The following is a 7,552-nucleotide window of genomic DNA, read 5'->3' on the forward strand; positions in this document are numbered from 1 at the left end:
GAGTCCTGAGCCTGAGTCCAGCCTCCTTCACCTTATCCTCTGCAGGGAGCAAACCTTCAGACATTGCCAGGGCCAGGGAGGATGGCTCAGAGTAGGGTGGCAGGGAGACTGGGAGGACGTGCCAGGCTAGAGGGTTTGAATGGCTCCCCATGCAAACTTTCTAAGCACGCTGCCTCTGGCTGCACCCACTTCCCCCACCGTCAGGGGCATCTGATTCCTAGTCCTTTCTGCATTCTAATCCTTCCTGCATTCCACTATATGAATCAGCTGGTTCTCAGCTGGTTCCACAACGCTGAGCGAGACTTCAGCTTTCTCCGCCCTTCAGTTGCCCTTTGTCCGTCTTATCACCAGCATCCAAAGTGCAGTAACTGATATCTCTATGTCTCTCTGGAGTATGCCTTCTGTCTGTTTTTTGGGGAGAAAACAAAGGTAGCCCATCCTCTTGTTTTCATATTTTGGATAACTTGCAATACCTTGGTCATGAAATACCTTGCTTTTCCTGCAATGAAAACATACAACTTGCTAATTTCAGGAAAAATTTCAGGTGGCTTACTTTTGTTGTTAATGAAACAGCTGTTGGATGCAAATGTTACTCAAGACTTGTGTGGTTAAATGTGGAAAGGGTCAAACACTTATCAGAATAGGCCGTGAGAAAGTTCCTGGTTCAGAGAGATAATTTGTAGCCATCAATGAGAAAGCATGAAATAACATTATGAACAAGTTACATATAAGAAAGTATGGGGGAAAGCCCATCAAATAGTGTTCATAAATCATATTAGCCTTTAAAAAACTGCCATTACAGGGAAAACACGGAGTCCCGGCTAAATTAGAAAATACTGAAATGGTTTGCTTTGACGTCAGTCACAACACTACACTGATTTATTTCTGAAAAATAAAAATTTTTGAAAAGCTATGAATCAACTAATTGGCTGTAATTTTTGTCAATAAACTTCATGTTTACCACCACATTCCAAACAGACCTCAGAGAAGATTGAATAATATGCATAGAAAAGGCCCTCCACCAGGATCTGGAGGTCTTTCTGAGCAAGCTCTGTCCCATTTAGGATCCCAGAGGTGGCACCAACTGTACCTCCAAGGACTGCTTCCTTCATCCTTCCAACCCAGGGAGACTGACCTCTCATATCCCTTTGTTCCCTCTAGACACCCAAGCCTGACTTAGGGGTTGTTCTAGAAACTTCCATCTTTCTCACTGACCAGCTATGATTGACCACCCACGTCCAGTGTATACCACTGCCCACATCTCTCCTGTCCCCCTATCTTAGTCTGCTCAGAGTATTATCATAGACTGGAACATCACAGACTGTGTGGCTTAAACTGCAGGAATATATTTCTCACAGTCTGGAGGCTGTCAGTTTGGGATCAGGGCGTGAGCATAGCTGGGTTCTGGTGAGAGCTTTCTCCAGGTTGCAGACTCCGACTTATCTCTGTGCCCTCCTGTGACAGAAGAGGTGAGGGCACTCTCTGAGGTCTCTTCTCTTAGGGTACTAATCCCATTCATGAGGACTCCACCCTCTAGACCCAATCACCTCCCAAGGGCCCCACTTCCTAACACTGTCATGCTGAAAGTTTGGTGTCAACGTATGAATTTGTGGGGACACGAACACTGAGACCAGAGCACCCTTCCTCTCTGCTGTCCTTCCTCAATTCACAGTGAGTGAAAGTCGCTCAGTCGTGTCCGACTCTGGCAACTTTATGAACTATACAGTCCATGGAATTCTCTGGCCAGAACTCTGGAGTGGGTAGCCTTTCCCTTCTCCAGAGGATCTTCCAAACACAGGAATGCCTGCATTGCAGGCAGATTCTTTTCCAACTGAGCTATGAGGGAAGCTCTCACTTCACAGAGATGCATGTAATTCCCGCGGGCACCCTGCCTGTCCTGGCCCACTGCAGCATCCACTCTGCTGCCTGTTTACCTCCAGACACTGCAGGTCTGGTCAGGTCTCATGATGGACTGTTCTCTGCTGACTAGGTCAGGCTGGGAGTGGTGTCCCTAGCATCTCCTTCCCTGTGATTGCCGGCTAGTGCTCTCCACTGACTCCCCAGAAATCTGTGTGACCAGATAACGTAACAGGGAAACTTGAAAGACCAGACAGGTCCAGCTTGCCCTCCCTCTCGTCTGCTGCTGCCGACCACCAGACATCTCCCGGCAAATCCACGTGGGAGCCACACAGAGACTGCGACGTTGCATCTTCCTCTGTCGGCGCCTTTTCACGGTCTCACTGTGGACCTACCTGCAAGCCCCTACTTGTCCGCCTGTGCAAACACTGTGTGCTTGTAAGGTCTTATTTCCTGTCTCATAATTCACACAGTGGATTTGGATTCCTGACTCACTCTTGACTGTGTGCATGCTCAGTGGCTAAGTCATGTCTGACTCTTTGCAAACCCGTGGACTGAGGCCCACCAGGCTCCTCTGTCCGTGGGATTCTCCAGGCAAAAATACTGGAATGGGTAGCCATTCCCTTCTCCAGGGGATCTTCCCAGCCCAGGGATTGAACCCACATCTCCTGTGTCTCCTGCATTGGCAGGCGGACTCTTTACCGCTGAGCCACCAGGAAAGCCCACTATGTAAGGTCTTATTTCCTGTCCCATAACTCACATAGCAGGATTGCGTTCCTGACTCACTGTTGACTAACACAGGTCATTCACCTAACCACATGACAGCCAGACCAGAATATCTGAGGTTCCCTGAAGCGCTTCTGCTTATCAGCATGCTTTTCTTGCTAACTGGAATTCCCAACCCCACCTCCCATATACCTGGCTAGCTCCGGCTCACCTCCAAAACCCATCTAGAGAGCCAATGTCTCCTTGGTAGTTCCTCTGGGAGAAAACACTACTGCAAGAAGAGAATATCAACATGGCCCTTTGGTTGCAGGCAACAGAGATTGAATTTGGTGAACTTAAAAGGAGCCAAAATTATTGGATTTTGGCAGATCATAGTCATGGAAAAGGTGGACAGCAAGGCCTTGAGAAGCATGGGGGTGCTCAGTAGAAGCCACGAAACCAGCTCTTTGGAATATTCTACAGGATAGCTCAGCTCTCACCCTGCCATCATGTGTCAGCTCAAAATGCAAACCTCCGAGGAGTCTGAGTGGCTACCTTGGGTCCTGTGTTCACCCAGTAAGTAGGGGGGTCAGTATGTCTGCCCCTGTCCAGGAGGGGACAGGATGTTTCTCCTGCCCAAGAAAGGGTGATGGGATCATCAAATGTCCACAAACAGGGATGGCTTGTGAGGAACGTCCTGAATAGATATTTCAGTTCTGCCTCGTCTCCCTCAAGACAGCTTAGGTGAGTCCTTTCACATCTCTGAGTTTCCATTTCCACTTCTGCATGTGCAATGCCTGCCATGCAGAGTTGAAGAGAAAAGCAGAGGGCAGTGTTGCTCTGCTTCTTGTGATGGCCAGAGTGGTGCTCCATAGGCCACAGGACAAGCTTGTCTTCCCATCAGCAGAGGGACAACTAACCGAGACAGCCCTGCAGAAAACTTGGTCAGTAAAAAGAGAAGGTGATGGTGCTGGTGATAAAGAACCCACCTGCCATTGCAGGAGATGCAAAAGATACAGGTTATACGCTGGTTCAGAAAGATCCCCTGGAGTGGGAAATGGCAACCCATTTCAGTATTCTTGCCTGGGAAATTCCATGGACCAAGGAACCTGGAGGGCTATAGTTCGTGGAGCCACAAAGAATCAAACAGAACTGAGCTACTGTGAACACACAACAAAGAGACGATGACCTGAGGCTCATTTCCACATGCAAGAGAGGAGCTGGGAAAACATGAGAAAACTGATGGATATGAAAATAATGGTTTTTATGTCAACCACTGATGAATTATAATTTTCTAAGAAATGTTATATGCTATGAACCAGAGATTGTTGCTTGTCTCAGAATTGTCCTGACTTTGGGCAGGACAGTGTATGACCAATAGCCTGGATGGTACAGGTAGTGACTTGATCTAGGGTCTCTCATAATGGAAAAGTTGTCCCCTTCCCAGTCCTCACACAGTGTGACAATGCCTCAAAAATGGTCCATTCAAGGCTCACATTGTACACAAGTGTGTGTGTGTGTATGTATGTGTGTGTGCATGCACACGCTAGCACACACACTTAAGCAGATGGGTGTATAAAAGAAAGAGAGTGAGTGAGCATGGGTGTGTTGAGGATGTGTGGGTGGGGGACATGTTCCTGCCATCCATCTCTTGTTTTCAAAGCTGGCTCCTAACTTTGCTGTCCGCATAGAGACATAATATGACTGCTGCTGCTGCTAAGTCACTCCAGTCGTGTCCGACTGTGCAACCCCATAGACAGCAGCCCACCAGGTTCCCCTGTCCCTGGGATTCTCCAGGCAAGAACACTGGAGTGGGTTGCTATTTCCTTCTCCAATTATATGACTGACATACATTAAATCAAGGCTGAACAATATCAAAAGAAAACAAGTCAGATCGCAATACATATCCTGTATTAAATTATTAATAAAAGTATTCACTTTGGAGAAATAAGAACCCAGCTACACACATTGAAAGAAAGATAAGCAGGCCCGTGAATAACAAAAGAGAAGGCAATAAATGATATGATTGGAGAGGTAGCAAGATTTCTGATTGTTCACATTTATAATTAATATTTTAATTCTTTTCTTAAATTTATTTTCTAAATTATTTATTTTTGGCTTCACCGTTCTTGTGGCTGCACACAGGCTTTCTCTAGTTGTCATTGAGTGGGGGCTTCTCTCTAGTTGCAGTGCATGGACTTCTCGCAGTGGTGTCTTCTCTTCTTGAGGAATTTGGGCTCTACAGCAGTGGTGGGGCATGGGCTTCGTTGCCCAGAGGCATGTGGAGTCATCCTGGCGAGGGGTTAAACCCATGTCCCCTGCGTGGGCACGCAGATTCTTAACCAGAGGACCACCAGGGGAGTCCTTTTCTTAAATTTAAATGAGAGTACATAGCCTAAATAAGCAACTAGATTGGAAAGAAATTGTCCTAGAGGAGGCTGTGAAAAATATGAGAGTTCATCTGAAATTTAAATATTGAGTACCTCCCACAATGTGATGAATCCTTAGCCTGGTCACCTTTCAAGGAAACAAAATAGCATTTAGTGAAGTGGAAAAGACGGTTGATTAAATTGACCGCTGTGACCTTAAGGAGTTATGTAACTGTGACTCATAGATCACGCTCAGTCTTTTTAAAGCCTGCATCTGGCCCTCCAAGCCCTTTACAAATCATTCATAAATTCTCCGAACAGTCCTTCAGTATTGAGAGAGGCACAAGAGTGATGGTCTGTCTACATTTGAGACTGATGAACCAAAGGACCTTGGAGATGCTGGTTTCTTCAGAATTCCACCACAAAGGAATGAGAACCCAGGAACATGAGTGCTCAGCAAGACAGCTAAGAAGAGTTAACTAGGTTGACTTCCTCCGACCGTGGCGTGGTGGACAGCACAGGAACCAAGGCAGAAGATACAACTCTGGACCTGGCCACTGCAGGCCAGCTGGAGATGGGCCCCAAACCTTGAGTCCAAGAAGCTATGCGTCCCTTTCCAGGCAGCCCCACCCCTGATCAGGATGCCATAGATGTTCCCTGAATGTCGGAGCCTGGTGTTGAGTAATAGAGCTCTCTGTACACTGATTGTTCTGATTTTGTTTGCTCGATGTTGTTTCTTATTTAATTATATTCCTTTCCAAAATGACAATGTGTTGTCTGTGCCAATAGTATTTGTAAAAGGTTATTATAAACACATTCACACATACAAAACTCAACAACAAATGTTTCAAACTCATTTTGAGCTGAAGACTGTGGTCAGTGTGAATGTATCCAAGAGGAATAACTGCTCCCAAATGACACAGTTGGCACCATGTTTGTTTACTATCATTTTCCTGAGTTCTACATATTGTAAGAGACAGCTATGTACCCTTAAAATTAAGCTTTTCAAAGGAAAAGTCAAACTGCTCACATTCCCATCTTGACATCAATGGTGTTTTCCTTAGGTTTTGTGCGTCCATTTTTCATGCTTGTAATTACAGTGTGGTTATCGTTTCACTAGAACTATGAGGGCATTTTGCCATGTTTGCACAGCCTTTGAAACCACCCTCTTTACCGTTCTCCCGTACACTTGGGCTGCTGCCCCTGTTGTTGACCTTGCCAGCCAATTTAAATTGTTCCCCTGTCATAGAGAATGTCACAAAGAGCGTCTTCCTGCACTTATTTTCTTCTTTCAGTTGTTTTCTTGGGATAACTTCCCAGGCACCACATTACTGGGTCAAGCACTGTGAACGATTTCCATGGTTCTAGATAACAGGCTTTTGAGCTGCCCTGCCAACCATGACCTGGCCAAGCGTGAGAATGAGAAGTTGGAGGAGAGTCAAGTGCCCACAATAGAGAAGCAGCCAGACGAAATCTGGCAGAGCCACACCCAGACCCCAGCGAAACTCCTGGAAGAACTCTGGAGCAGATGCTGTCAATAGGCGCAGATGTGCCCGCCAGCGAGTCAAGGTTCTTGTTTTTTCTGCTGCTCTGGGTCTTTATCGCATTGCGCTGTGCTGTACTGAGTTGCTCATTCATGTCCAACTCTTTGCGACCCCATGGACTGTTACCCGTCAGGCTCCTCTGTCCATGGAATTTTCCAAGGAAGAATATTGGAGTGGGTTGCCATGCCCTCCTCCAGGGGATCTTCCCAACCCAGGGATGGGACCCAGGTCTACTGCATTGCAGGCAGATTCTTTACCATCTGAGCCACCAGGGAACCTCATTGCAATGCCTGACTGAGAGGCCGAACTGAACTGAAGCTTTCTCTAGTCACGGCTGGTGGGCTTATTTGCCCAGTGGTATGTGGGATCTTATCTCCCCCACCAGGGATCAAACCCACATCCCCTGCTTCAGAAGGTGGATTCTTAAACACTGAACCACCAGAGAAGTCCCTGCTTGGTTTTTTTTGTTTGTTTGTTTTTTTAAGAGCATAAAGTGGGACTCCTACACCTGATTACAATTGAGTGAGCTAGGATGGTGATGTATAGGCCCATGGCCCATATTGAATAGGAATCTATGGGATGGAAAGAAAGTGTGGATTTTACAGGGCTTTTTCTTAAAATTCATGCTGCATTTCCACATGGACGCATCTGAGCCTTCTTTTAACTGTCCTAGAAATTTCAGCAGCCGGAGTTTTTTCTTGGAGCCCCACAGCTACACGCCTACAAAGGGACGAGAATCTCCCCTATTTTCCTCCTTGCAGCCAGCAGCCTACAAGGAACCATTTGACCAGTGGGTCATATCTCTATGCTCTTTCCCCCAAATTCTTTAGTCTATCCTTTTCTCTCTGATGGCACTGCACACCCCAGGTCAAGAAACCACTATTTCTCCCCTGGATGACTGTGGCGACATCGCTACCGGTCCTTACATGGTCACACTGAAGCCAGAGTGACAAGTAACAACAGACCCGGATCTGATGGTGTCATCTGCCCACTCTAAATTCTACATGGCATGCCATTGCACTAAAGCCACACTGTCCAATTTGGCAGGCAAAGTCATCTGTGCTACTTAAATTGTAT

The sequence above is a fragment of the Cervus canadensis genome, chromosome 30 (assembly GCF_019320065.1).
Source record: "Cervus canadensis isolate Bull #8, Minnesota chromosome 30, ASM1932006v1, whole genome shotgun sequence".
Lineage (NCBI taxonomy): Eukaryota > Metazoa > Chordata > Mammalia > Artiodactyla > Cervidae > Cervus > Cervus canadensis.